General features: G+C 47.3%; 1 long non-coding RNA gene across 4 annotated transcripts in view; it reads left to right on the top strand.

The window, feature by feature from the left end:
* LOC103315844 overlaps positions 1-15,077 on the top strand; it is a 373,598-nt gene that overhangs the window by 329,186 nt on the left and 29,335 nt on the right. For all 4 annotated transcript variants that reach the window (XR_004344579.1, XR_001728826.3, XR_004226837.2 and 1 more), the window contains one exon: positions 5,748-5,876. This is a non-coding gene — a long non-coding RNA (uncharacterized LOC103315844). The remainder of the gene's footprint in view (positions 1-5,747; positions 5,877-15,077) is intronic.

Genomic DNA, 15,077 nt, shown 5'->3' on the forward strand with positions numbered 1-15,077 from the left:
GAAGACTCTCTATGCCTTTTGCAGCGATTGTACCGTAGACGCACACCCCTTTGCGCGTGTGTATGTGTGTGTGTGTACTACCCCGCGAGGAAAGGTAATTAATAGGCCGGAGCTCGACGTTCTCTGGAGAAACTACTTCGGAGAGAGATCTCGCCTGAGATAACGCGCGCCGGCGACTCTGCGGTTGTTACAAGTGGCCCGTAACGAATTACCGTGTCATTAAGGTCGACACGCTCTTTTTCTTGTGCTGCCGCCACCGCCGCCGCTACCGCTGCCAACAACGACGACGAGTAGTCTTCTCTTTCTCTTAGGTGGGGTCAGCGAGGAACGTTCTTTTTACTCGAGGAACTTTTCGTATCGGCGCGATTTTTCAAATTACAGGGTACACGCTCTGAAATAAAGACGACATTGAACCGCGTTTTGTTCTGATGCTGTTCCCGCGATTTTGAGAAGGAGAGAGAACGAAACAATGCTCGACGCCAGCCGGAGAATGGTAAAATATTCAAATGATGAGAAGCAACCTTGATTAACTATGTGAACACACAATTGGCCTACAATTCGGTGTTGGCACATTCTGACGCTTTACACATTATACCCATAAAAACGCGCCGATTGTAATCTATATCGAAGCCGCCGGGCTATCTTTATCCTGCGCCAAAGTGCGCGTATACGAGAGAACGTAAACACGATCACTGCATAGTTTTGAATAATGCGTCGTTATCTTAGTAATACTAAGCAGTGTGATATTTTCTCAGTTTCTTTTTAAATCCGCAAAATTTTTTATTATTCCACGTTCCAAAAGAACAACCGTTACTAAGACACATAATCTACTCACTTCCCATCAGCGCAGCAAAAATATAAGCGACGGCCATTAAGTTAAGAAAATCCAAACGCGCAGCCCAGAAGAATTTCTCATTAACTCCTCTCCCGCTAAACCTGGCCGGATAGCATAAAAAGCCGGTAGCTATCGCGCTACACGTTTTCATTTTCATTGAAAACATTTATAAATCCCGGGGCGGCACAAAAGATTTAATAAGCGCGTATACGCGCGGGGAAAATAAGTAATTAAATCAGCGCACGAGACGTGTACAGCAGCAGCAGCCGCGCGCAATTAGAAGCCTCGCGACTACTATGCGGCCATTAGCATATCCGAGACAAAGTGAGTGTGTGTATTATACGCGCGCGTGCGCTTATAGCGATTTCTCATATGAGCTATACACTACGCGAGGGAAAAGCTGTATCCGTATTTTTTCAGTCGTCGACAATCTAACATCGCGCTCGCGGTGTTAATAACGATATCTCTAGTGAGGAGCTTTTCGCTGCAGATATAGAGTATACAGCAGCTCTAGTCTAGTATAGTTACACGCGGTAGTCCCTCGAGAGGAAGGGCATTAATATAAGCTCTAGCTCTCTTACTCGGCGCGGCGGCGGCAAAGCGACACACGCTCTAGGTGTACGGAGATTATATATATATATATATATATATATATATATACGTGTATAGAGGAGCGAGTTGCGTGCCGAAGATAATTACCGGAGTTCCTCGCTCCCCCGCTCCGTCTCTCTCTCTCTCTCTCTCTCTCTCTCTCTCTCTCTCTCTCTCTCTCTCTCTCTCTCTATGATATGGCGTGTATAAAGGCGGCACACGATGGCGTCGGCTCTGCGAGATTTCAGGCATTCGGGCGACGGTCTGCGCGCTCTCTCTGTGTTCTCGTCGTCACACCGCTGGTTTCAACGCCAATTAAACACCCGCTTGTCAAGGAGAGGGATATATACACACACATAGGTAGACCGGCCGACGATTCGCCCGCCGCGCGCCATCGCCATATACACAAAGCGAGAGATAGATGTATGGCGGTGCCGGTATGCCGTTATTACTTATACCTGCGTGTCATTGCCACCCACGCGCCATACAGGCAGCCAGCGCCATTTTGCTTTTTTTTTCATAGTCGTGCGCTGCAGTGGATCTGATTTTTACGCTCTTTTGACTCTTCCGCGACTGCCTTCTCTGGATGTATGCGAACGAACTGACAGATTGTTATGGCGTTATACGCCGTGAATATAGAATATATTCCAGCTGATGTATAAGTACCTCTACGAGTTATTTATCGATGCTCTACATGGGCTCGCAATTTCGCGCTGCCAGACCGTGAGGAATGATACAGAAAGATATGGAATCATCGAAAAATTCCTCGCAGCTCACGGTATAAGCTTCGAGACAACTCGTGGCACCGAGTCACCACAGTCGAGCTGTGCATATCGAGGCACATAAATTACCCGTGCCCGCGACGCTTTTCCCGATAGATTTTCCTCGTTTGCGGCTCGTCGGTCGACGCATTTACATGACAGCGCGGCGGCGATCGCGAGGAGAAAAATATACACGCGTACACGCGCAAATGGGTCAGCGCACAAGCGAAATCGCACAATGCCTGACAGCTAAGCCTCGCGAGCGCGCTCTCTTTTGATAAAAATGTCATATTATATGGCTAGACCCCCTTTACACGAGGGCTATGTAAATCAAGCGCGCGTATCCAATAATGCAGCCTATTGCGTAAACGCACTCGTGTCGTGGTCGTGGTTGTATGTTTTCCAAGTGTATTTATACTCGCGGAACGATGCGCCGTAATGTAACGAAAATAACGGCGTGCAGGGATGGAGCGCGTTTTTGAATTTTAAAATTTCAGCGCGCGGGAATTTTGAAAGTATAATGCATCGCTCGCCGAGGAACAATATGGGGTTTGTTGTTTCGGCGTTTTTGGGTGAATAATTGATATAGATTATACAGGCGAAATTTTGCGCTGTATATTCGCGCGAAATGTTCGTATTGTGCAGAAGGCATATAACGCGGTTCATTACTACGTTTGTTAACCTTGAGACTGATGCGCTCGAAATTTATAAATAAGTGACTTGGGGCTTAGGGCAGTTGGATTCGTTTTCTTTTTTTTTTCACTTTTTGTCGGAGATCAAGCGTGAAAACGAACGACCAATCGCTTCCAGCACACGGTGCTCGCATTAAATCTCGCTAAATAGACGCAAACAGCCTAATATCCAATCTATTAACCCTACCGAGTAAGAGGGTCGAGAAGAGAAGAAAAAACTATCAACCCGATGACAAATTATTAATCCCACGCTTCTCGCACGCTCGGTTTAATCGGCCGTAAAACGGGCGGCCGACGTGACGATAGCGCAATTCTCTGTCTCTCTAAGCGAGAAAAGAAATCGATGCTCGCGAACTACGACGACATCTCAATAAATTAGCTCTAAGCTCCGACCCTTTTGCGAACCCCAGCAGTAGCAGCAGGACAATCAACCCCCCGCGGGGCAAAGGCGAGAGAGTGAGAGTTCGGGGGGTTGCCTATCCGCACCGACGGATAGTTTTAATCATTTTTAGCCCAGGCAACTGCACCTTCTCTCACTCTCTATTTTGCCTGCGAAGGATTTAAATACCTCGCGCGCACGTGCTAGGCGCGAGCCGCCCATTAATGTCCACTTAGCCGACGATTTTATAAGCATTTTTCTCGGCGGTGGGGTTTGGCCGCCGCTGATAAAGAGATTGTTGCGTTCTTAGGAGGGTATACGCATTGATACTTTCTTCGTGATTTAAAGAGGATGAGAATCTCAGGCCTGAAAGTTACGAGATTACGTATGCGGCCGAGTCTATTATCGAATCGAGCCAACTGCACACTCCACCATTTTTTGGTGCTTTTATTCGCGAAGCGACAGGAGAAAAAAATGCGCAGTGCGTGAAACCCACTCGCGATATACTTTTTGCAGTAGACTTCCTATTTTTGAAAACGAAGGCTCGGTTCTCGCGTTCTTTTTGAAGCGCAAAGTAGTCGCGCTGAGCAGCAGCAACAACCGCGGAAGTCACTCGCTCTGCTAACGCTCTTCCACCAATTAACTCCGAGAGAGATTCCCCGCGCTCGCGTTCGGCGTTAATTACTGGGAGGCAACCTTCGTGATTTCAAGAGAACTCGTTCTTTTTAAAGGCTGCGTTGATTACTCGCGCACCGCGCGCTCGGCTATAGCTTGTAACTCTCCGAGGCCCCCCTTTTTTTGTATTTAACAAACTGCGAATCAGTACGTACTGTACACGGCTGAGAGAAAGAGAGAGAGAGAGAGAGGTTTCTTTTTCAGACCCTTAGCGAGCATTGAAGGATCGGTTATAGTTAACGAGGGAAATGTCGCGAGGATTTTTCCATCGATCATCGCGAGCCGTTATGATTAAGCGTTTAATTGTGGTGGCTGGATAAACGAACACGTTTATGCCGCGCGTATGTAAGTAGCTCTCGCGTATGTATATGCAGAAGTTTTATGAAGTGTAAAGGTTTACGAGTTTGTTTTACTTTTCATGCGATAGCGATTCATGAATAGTCATGTTATTCCGTGCAGTGTCAAACAGTAGCTTCAATTTTTAACGCGTCGGGAGTTAATACCTCTGAGACACGCCAACCATACTCTTTTTATAATACGTATGTAGAAAATCTTATTATTCCAGATGTTGTACACTTAGCTTTCCAATACGTGTTCAACAACAATTACTTTAATTCCGACTACATCCTACTTATATTATAAAAGTATAAAAAAAAATCGAGTCAGCCAGGCGAGTCTCGAGATCTGCTGCAACTGACAATGAAACGATCACGAACGTCAGTATATAAGCCCCTCGTGCAATTCCAGAGGGGCCATGCGTCATTTTAAAATTCACCAACGCTGAATTAGACGGGCAATTTCATTCGAACGCCTTCGCTTCTATCTAGCGATGAGTTAATTCGAAAACCCCTGGGACCGATACCAGCCCCGTTTCGAAGCTAAACCCCCGCGCGCGCGCGTACGTGACTCCTAAAACGCAGTGCCGTTGTCTTTATCCGATAGCGTATAGCTTCGATTCGCCGCTTAAAACGACTGGCATACACGATGCAACGCAAGAACGAAACGGCGAATCATCCTCTATAATACTAACACACATTACAGCAGCAGCTACTGTCGTTTTTTTTATTAATTTCCCATTACGGCTGGCGCAGCGAAACACGATTAAAATAATTATTTCCGGCGTGCGTGATACTTTGAATCCGCGAGCATCAAGGCTCGTTAATCTTTTTCCACACACTCACACGCTGAAATTATGCAACCCGAGCAGAAAAAAAAGAGGAAGCGTCATAAGAGCGTCGAGAGAATCATATTTGTCAGGATCACAATATTATTTTCCAATCTTACGTAAACCCCGCACGCCTAATCTCTGTGGCCTTACATAAGTCCATAATCACGCCAACACCTCCGCATCAGACACAATGTACAATCGGCCGATTAATTTCCAGCAGCTCTCGTCGCCCGCGCGCGCGCGCGTGTTTTATTATATAATAACAGAAGCAGCAGCAACGACTCTTCATAACGACGAGCCAAGTGCGAAAAATCCAAGAGGAGAGAAAGGCGCGTACGACAGGGTATAGCAGAGTATTCCCGCAGCTCGTGTACTCGCGCACGCACGTGCTATCTTTCCCCGGTGAGACTATGTGCCCGCCCGTAGCATAATGATTAGCCGCGTAGAGATACATTCCTCGCCAATGACGCTGCTGCAGCTGCTCCTATTATGCGGGCTATATAGCTCGCTATTCCAATCACTCTCCTCTATGTGCGTGTGTGTGTGTGTGTGTGGTTGGATCACTGAAAGTGCGACGGTATTCGCTTTCGCTTTAGCGGGAGACTCTATATTGCGTTTGATTGAAAATTTTCCAACTCTTTTGCAGATGCGACCACCGCGCGCTCGAGGGAATCTGGGTCGACGCTACTACCATGGACGAATTCGAGAGGCTTTTATTTACGTGATACGATGAAACCGCTCGCACGGGTATATGGACGCTGTAAATAAAGCCGAGGTAATCGTTGGTTTATTCTTTTTTATGAGGGAGAGGGTTATAGGCTTTTTTTTTAATGAATAAAGTCGAGCTTGCTTTTTTTATTATTTTATCAGCGATAAACGTTATTTTTTCGTTTTACGGCAAAAGCTACGATAAGCAAATGAACCGAAAAAATTTCAGGCAGCTAAACCGTACGAGTACCTTGTACGAGTTCTCGGTGATCGCGAAGTCGGACGCGTACCGTCGGACGCTCGCGGCAAGAAGCGACGGCTAGAATCACTCTTGACTGCTGTTCGCAACCGAAGGGAGAGAGTGTACACACGTGTGCCTCGAGTCGTTCGATCAAAGGCTCTTATGGCTCTTGGATCGACTTCCTAATAATAATCACGGCCCCTGTAATGGCCCTCGATCACGAACAGACGCAGTGTAGTCTATAGGTACACGGGCACGTAAGGACGATTCAAAGAGGCGAATCTAAAGCCGCGCGATTTCAGTTGTATGCGGCAGAAGAGCCATACGCTATAGTATTGCCGACGGGGCAGTTTGCCCCCGCGCGATACTGTTGCTCGACATGCGATCTGAATTTTCTCGCTGCGGACTGTGCGCACGGATTAGGGTTGGTTTTCGAAGTAATGTGCCTTTTCAAGATCGTTATAGAAGAGAAATCTAGATTTTTAGAATCAATTGCAGTTAGATAACTTCAGAGAAAACAATCCGACGCAAAAATGAACGGAAATATCGAACGTCGTGAAAAGCGTGTAACTCGGAATGAATTCCAAACGGAAAGAACCGGCCGTTTTTCCATTCAGCGACGCAAAACATCAGGCCAAGACAAAAAGCTCATTTCCATCGTCTTAATTATTCAAGCACCCCCGCATCTCTCAGCCTCTTTTCTACAAAATCAGGACCTTCCCGAAATAAGAATCTTCCTGCTCTCTTTCTCCCGACTCGAAGGGGCCGACGCGAAGAATGCCATCCCTAACTCGCGCGTAAACTCCAATTAAGAATTAACACCCCGCGCAAAAATAGTCCACGCCAACCCCCGGATGATCCTCGCAGGTATACGTACGCACACATACACCCGCCGGAATACCTACCGCACGTGTGCGCTCGCGGAATCCAAAGCGGCCGATTAATCAGCCGATCTCTCTTCCTCTCTCTCTCTCTCTCTTTCTGTTCGCGGAGTATACGACTTACTTAGTATGGATGCGCGCGCGAGGGTCCAAAGAGACGAGACGGCGCGTTTTTACGCGTCTGCACAGCCGAAAACAATCGCTGGTGGGTCCAGTGCGCGGCCATTAATCATCGGGCCCAATTCCGTAGATGGCCGGCTGTCCGCGATTCTAATTCGGGCACGAGAGAAGGACCAGCTGCCCATCAGAGTAAAAAGCGCGCGCTCAGGACCTGTTATGCTCCTTTGCCTCGATTTTTCATCCGACGGCCAGCCGCACGAAAGCTGAATGGAGCGACGAGGACTGCGATGCAAAAAGCCCAGTAGACTCTCGACGACGAGCGCTAGACACACTCTCGGCGTATTTGTTTTGGTAAATAGATCATGATTCAAACGAGTATATGCTACGCACTGTCCGCTATTAGCGAGAAAGAGGGGGAGGAGAAAGAGAGGTGTCTGATATAATCGCCGAGATACGAGCGTACGAATTCTATTTACACGTACAATTAGAGCCAAGCGAGTTTTGAATAATTGAATTTACATAATACATGTTAATACCGCATACATTTCATTTGAATTTTTTGCTCGTCTGCGCGCGCCCGCTCGTTCTCTCTCGCCGCGCCGCCGTTGTGTATAGTCTAATAGATCGGGAACTGGTTGCGGATCTCGAGATCCGAGTTATTTATACGCTTTATGAGAGATTGGCAGGCGTGAAAATACGGCTATCAGCGATTTGAATAATTTTACTCGAGCAAGTGCCGGCACTTCTTCTCTTTTTATTTTTTATTTTTTATAGAAGAAAATTGAGCCTTCGGTTTACCGAAACGAAAATCAATACGTTATTCGAAAAGTCAGCATCATCGCACAAATCTCGAGTCTTCCAATTGCGCCGCAGCGAAGCATAGCAGCTCTTACACACACGCAGGAGTAGAGCTGCAGTCGCGGCGACGGTCGCTCGCGGAGCGACGGCCGTCGGCAAAAACTGCCCGAGGCTCTCTCGACTCCTCTCTCCCTCTGGTTGACCACCGAGAGCGCATCTCTCTCTCTCGGCCCGATGTCCGAAACTTTAATCAATGCATTTAACCGAATTCCTCTGTCTCTGTCCCAAATAAAGGCAAGGCGCGAGCCCGCGCAAAAAACTCAGCCCTATGCTGCTGCTCCTTATACACTATATACTAGTAGGCCCCGCGACGCCCCCGTCTCTCTCTCTCTCTCTCTCTTTTCAGGGCCCGTCGCTCGTCGTTTGGTATTCCGCGAGTGTCGTCCGTCGTCGCCTGCGTTTTTTTCCTTTTCCTCGCTTCATGCCGTGCCTTCCTCTCTTTCAGGAGATTATAAAGCGAGAGGGTATACGTGTATTATATACGGGGGATACGGAGTCGATGGAAACGAGACGGAGACGCGCTCTGCGACGGAGCAATCATTACGACGGAATATATGTATAAGAGAGAGGGGGGAGAAAAAAAATCGACGACGACGGGGATGTTGCGCTCGTTTTTGCATTCCTCGTGAGCACTGAAAAAGCGAAGACGCGGAGCGAGAAAAAATCGACATTGTTTCCTGGGTGAGTATACAGCGCATTCCGATGTTTCGCGGCTGGCTTTGTCGGTTTGACGGGGGACTTGTTTTCGGGAAAGCCGAGTATAAGTGTATGCGCTTTATTCGAGTATTATAAAGTTAACTACGCTCGCGGAGCAATACATTAGGCGTTTAAAAAGTAATGAGGCTTGTAAGCAGTGCAGAGCACTTATACGCACGCAGCCCGCGCTATACCGTTTCGCGTATAGTCGCGAACTGCTTTTGCCTATACTTTTTACAAATAACCGCGACAAGGTGTAAACTCCGGGAGGCGATTGTTCCTGACCGACCTTGGGCAGAAAAGGCGCTTTCTCACGCGCAGCTCGATTTCCATAGGCTCTCTCTTGGCGCGTCTAGAAAATTAAACCGCATCGCACCGAATCCCCGAGAAGTGATTTTCATTACCTCCCGAGGAAAAATCTCCACTCGTTCATTGAGAGTCAGCGGAGGCTCGTCGTATCTCGGCGGACATCTCGCTCGCGCGCGGTGGCTCCCGACAAATAATAAATCTCGACTCTTCTCTCCCTCTACATCTCTTTCGCCTCTTCTTCTCCTCGTCCTTCGTCGCGGGACTTTTTTCGAGGCTGCACCGAGTTTTTCATGCGGAATTCTTAAAAGTCGTAAAAATCGACTAATTATAATCGAGTAATAATTTCCAAAAACGAGAAGCCCGCGCTTTTAATCCCGAGCAGCACTCATCTCCCTCAGGAAGTAGAAGAAAACTTTGAAAAGCCTCTCGCGAGCTTATCCGAGATGATCGCTTTACGAAGGAATCATCTGTGAGTGAGAGAGAGAGAGAGAGAGAGAGAGAGAAAGAGAGAGCGAGCGATATTAGCATAAGCCCCTCCACCCACACCTCTTTGAGGCCCCAAAAGTGCTTCCGTGCAGCGCGTACGACACCCAGCAACGTAGCTCGCATTAGTGCCACCGAAATGACGACGACGACGATGCAGCCGAATAAAAAAAAAAGAAATCACGTGCGCGCTCGTCGTCCCGTGGGAAAGCCGCGCGATGTGCTTCTGAAAGCGCCTACGCGCGCCAGCGCGGTGTCCGTTATCTGCGCGCGGACGCTATGGACTTTCGAAATAATCGGGTCAGGAAGCACGCGCTCGAAGAGAGAAGTTCGTCTATAAGTACGCGCACCTGTACGCGCAAACGAGAGCGAGGCGATAAATCTCTGGGCTGGTTTCTCGCTTCGCGGCTTTGATGCATTGGTGACTGCCGTTTTATTCATAGGGAAGATTCTACATTTTTTTTAAATTCCAACGTCGAATTAAGGATTAGCCCAATAAGTCAGAGCTAATTGAGTGTTTAGGAACACAAGTCTAGTGGACTAATTAATATTGAACAATAGTCGTGCGGCTGTACATCACGGGGAGAAAAAAGCGTCAATTAGCGGAATGCTCCTCGCGCGCATGCAACGAGATGTAGATTATACAAACGTGTGCGTTATGCGCGATATTTATTATAGTATGCAGCCCTTCGCTTTTATTACTATCAATAAGAGGACGTGAGCCGCGGAGACTATTTTCAAACTCGGCAGCGAATTTCGCTTCAAGGATAATTGCTTTGAGCGGCGCGTGATTTATGCCACATTCGGCCAAGTACACGTGCAAGCGCCTGGGAGTCACATTCGAGTTCACATTGTAATTCAGGACTTCTTCTCGACGACGACGATATATAGTTTTGCCCGTCGCGACAGTCCATAACGGTCTGACAATGCGTGCACATTATCTTAAAAACGTTCGCCGCCGCCTGAATTTTTAATTTTCTACCGCTCGCATGGCTCTCTCTCTCTCTCTCTCTCTCTCTCTCTCTCTCTCTCTCTCTCGCTTTATAAAGTCCTTGTTCGCGGTTTCGACCTGCTTTCGCAGTTCCTTATTTAGTTTATTTTTCCGCTACGATACTTTCCGCTGTACACACACAGCTGTACGTATTAACGTCAACGAAAGAAAAGCAAAACAATCAGCGACGTCTCTTCCTCGGAAGGCTGTCATTGAGACACAGGCCGTATAATATCCTCCTCTTCGCATTCGATTTTACACCTCGATAAGAGCACATCCGCGAAGAATACGCGGAACGCTCGCCTGCGCTCGCTACACAGCTGCAAGGAAAGTGTGACTGGCAAACTGAAAAAAAAAGAAGAAGACTCGGACGCGCGTACGCACTTACGCACCTGTCGGTCGGCGCGGGCCGGAAGCGAGCGTATATACAGTCCTATATCGTCGATATATCAAATTGCCCCCGGCCCCTTTTATACTCTCGAGAGATAAAGAATTAGGCGGACCGGTCTCTCGCTGTTGCGGCGACGGTTATTAGCGCTCGCGCTTTCGAGAAAATCTCTCTCACCTGCCTCGTTACGCCAGGCTACGCGTGTCTATCTTGATATCGAGAGACGCGCGCGCGCGACGGCACTTTTCGTAATCCTGATGGATCTTTGCGGTCAGGAAGCGGCACGCGAGAGAGAGAGTGGAAATAAGGGCGAGACCTGTTTTGACTTTTTTTCGAAGAGACAGAGGGGAACAATATAGACTATTTTCGAGACACGCTGCCGATGAAGTTGTTGACGAAATTAGCTGCTATTTTGGAGCTGAAATAGCGTTACTAAGTGGCAGACTGTTTTGCGGTCAGGCGCGCGACTGTTGTGCCTGCGGGGTGCAGGGTTATTTAGTTGGCCGTGTATTGTGTCTGCGAGGGAAAGTTTGAGTGGCTTTTAATGGCTTGTTAATTTTAAACGTTATGCTTTACGTGCGATTTCTCTCTACTGCACAGTGCACAATACCCTACTATCACGAGATATTCGGCGATAAAGCGAGTTTTAATTGCATATCAACAATTAGCGTATACAGTGGTATCTTGTCTGAAATGTCGCACGAATTAAACTTATCGAGAGATCGCGAAGCCGTCCCTCATGAAAATTCATGCGGAGGAGAGGAATTAGGATGCTCAATTCGTATAAGTCTCGATAATTGCGCGTAACGATGACAACGTGAGAGAAAAACTCAATTGCCCTCGCCGGCGCAGCGGCGGCCCGTCGTGCTTTATCGGAAAATCATAAAGCAATTAATAGCTGCCTTCATTAAAAAAGAAGCCGCTAGCGCGATAGAGATTGTAATTTTATTTGTTGGATAATTTTAGGAAGAGCAGCTGCGATGGCGCTAATTCAAAGTTTTACAGTCAGCGATAAAAGAAAAAAGCACCTAATACTAGGACACATCCCGAGCACCTGCACACTAGCTGGCAAGAAAAATCGCACAATACCGCGTGTCGCGCGCGCTGCAACAGCTCGCTCGCATAATCCCGTCGTTTGATATTTCCCGTTTTATGTAAAACCCCGCGGTTATACAGATCCCCATATTAAACGTTATCAAGAATTACGACCTTCCCATTTCTTTTATCATACGCTGCTGCGGCGTCTTCCATACATTTTTTCCTCCCAAGCGACTATAAGTGTATAAAAGATAAGAGAAGAGGAAGCACAGATTGGCCGCCGCGATGTGTATATAGCGCTCTAATTACACGCTCGCGCTTTTCGTCAAATTTACTGTCATCTGCTCTAATTATCGCAGGCGCGCTGCACTACGCTAATTAGTCTTTAAAATTAAAATTCCCTGCGAAAATCGCCGCGCCTCTCGCGGGACTGGCTTCCTGCGGGAAAGTGTATATAATGCTCGTGGTATAGATGCCGGATAGCTGATCCGACAAATTTTTCTCGCTTGTTAAGACCTGTTAATTCGCGCGTGTGTTTATACGCACATGTGTGTGTGTTTTTTTTTCTGGCACGCCCTGGTAGAAAATTAACGAGTGAAAACCGTTAAAAAGTTAAGTTTAGTTGACCATTAATATCAAATTTGAATGTAAAAAATAAAGCAAAATGTTGCTAATATTTTAGTGATGCGTGTCTATTATACCAACACAGTATTATTTTTAAGTTAAAAATTGTTTTTTCCTTTTTTTCTTACATTAAAACGTTTGCATGTTTTATTACAAATGTTTGGATTTTTCACGATTGCAAGATATTTTTCTATAATTTCTGGATTGTAACAGTCATTTGACGAATTTCAAGCATATGTTCTGTTTTATCTTGAGTTAATGTGTATATCTATGCATTTATAATGTTTAAACTCTTATTTATTTAAATTGTGAACCACAACTTAGCTAAGTGGCCCCAAACTTAGCTTATTAACCGTTAACGTTTCTACCAGGGCGGCTAATAATTTGAAGCCGATACGAGTCTCGCTATATACGCTCGTACATAACCCAACGCATTGTCTCTCAGTCTCGCGTGTAAGACGCTTATTCAATAAGTCGCAGAGAGATTAAGCGTAAGCCGTTTTCGCGAGTCGTCGTCGTCTCGTTTTTCCCTCCTCGCATATAATGCACACAACAACCGCAGACAACATAAAAGTAAGTAGCGCTTAAAGCCGTACAAAGAGAAAGAAAAAGCTCTCACCTCTTTACGCCGCGTGTGTGTGTGTCTCGCTTTCAAAAAGCGGATATATTTTATTCGGAATTACGTGTTCGTTAGAGCGTCTAACGCGTCTGCAGCGCTCTCTTCGCGAGAGTTGTTTATGCCCTGCCGTATATTTTACACGCAGAGCTAGAGTGTGTATGCGCGTATACATCCCTGTATATGCATACACTGCACAGTAGTAGTCAAGAGAAAGAGCGTATCAGCGAGCGATGAATATGTATACCTTAATTCGCGGGACTAATTGAATAATTTGTAAAACGCGCGCTCGCGAGAGAGAGAGAGAGAGAGAGAGAGAGAGAGAGAGAGAGAGAGAGAGAGAGAGTTACCCCATCTCTCTCGCGGTCCGGCCTCTTTGCATTTTCCCCTCAGCAGTGTGTGTACGTGTATACGTTTCGCGGAGTTAAGCGGACGAGTCGGAATGATATCCTCCTCTCGCGCGCGCGGACCAAAGTGCACTGATATAGATAATGCGGCCGAAAATGCGCAGGCCCCGCAACGAGTCGTCTTATGCATGAAGCCGCAAAAGCATTCATCGCCCTTATGCAAATCGCTGCGGCGCTGGTGGATTTTTTTTTCGTTCGGCGCTTGAATAGCGAAGAAACTCTCTGATGGTACATACCAATTAATGAGTAAGCGTCATCTTTCGGCGCAGTTGAGTGGAGTGTCCGGACATTTTTAACACGTGTAAAGGATAATTCGCTGCCGACCATTATACGATGAAAGCGGCTATAGTAATTTATGCACTCCGTGTATCTCGAAGGCGATAACCTTTTTGCATAATGAGGATACGGCTCGAGCATTGCACCGCCGCATAACACACGGCGGAGTTACATCACGCAGATTTCTGATTCGCAGCAGCGGTGGTATAGAAGAAGTGTCGGCTCTCTCTCTCTCTCTCTCTCTCTCTCTCTGTAGTGATATGACATAATTGCCACATTCGATTTGATCGGCGCGCGAACATTGTTTACCTTTACGGTCGTATCGCGGCAAATCGACTTCTCTTCTTTTTCCCTCAACGCAAGCTTCGACCTCAAAGAATCCACGCGCTCGACGGCACTTGGAAATTTCCAGAGTAGCGACTCTCAAAGGTTCGACGGCGGCGGTTATCTCAGGGGAAACATCCCGGAGCATAGATATCACATGACACCTTGGTAAGCAGCTCGAGAAAACCTCTTCTCTCTCGTCTTATACGTACCGATCGACAAAGGCTCAAACCTCCCCGTCGTCGTCGACTCGTAGCATAGCAGCCATCAGTGCAGCGGTATACCATAGAGAGAGATAGAGAGAGTCAGAGTATAGCCGCACTCGCTCTACAAGCGGCGCGCGACGAGGCAGTTTCCATTTTCGGATGAGGGAGCCGAAAGCTCCTTTGATCCTCGACAGTCGGTGTTGGCAAACAGGAACTCCAGCAGCAGCCGCTGCCACCGCGCTTTAATACCTCATGCAAATTTCGGGGAAAAGCGTCGCCAGGCGCGCCGGCGTTTGTGCGAAATGCTAGCCTCTCTCTCTCTCTCTCTCTCTCTCTCTCTCTCTCTCTCTCTCTCTCTCTCTCTCTCTCTCTCTCTCTCTCTCTCTCTCTCTCTCTCTCTATATTGCTTTCCCAACAAATCGCTATATCCGATTCCGCGCGTTGGACCGACAAGCGAGCCCCCGCGATATTCCCTGCTCCCGAAACACTCGAGAGAGATATATACGTAGCTATATATACAGGCAAGACTGTTCCTATATTGCGATTGCACTTGATTTCGCGGTCCTTTGCTTTTTAGCTTTGTGTGTACGCGCGCGCTTCGTTTTATTTCGCCGGCTAAATTTTCATGGAAATGTCGAGAATTTTTTTCCGCTTATACCAGCTCGAAAAGCATTTGCAAGGGAGATTTCCCGCGACCTCCTCATTTTTTATTTTCCCCGCCGCGACCGTCCGATTAATCGTTCCCCTCACGGTTAATGAAGAGCGCATAGGTACATAAATCCAACGACGCGTGACGTGACGAAGCGCGTT

The sequence above is a fragment of the Nasonia vitripennis genome, chromosome 2, assembly GCF_009193385.2.
Source record: "Nasonia vitripennis strain AsymCx chromosome 2, Nvit_psr_1.1, whole genome shotgun sequence".
Classification (NCBI taxonomy): domain Eukaryota; kingdom Metazoa; phylum Arthropoda; class Insecta; order Hymenoptera; family Pteromalidae; genus Nasonia; species Nasonia vitripennis.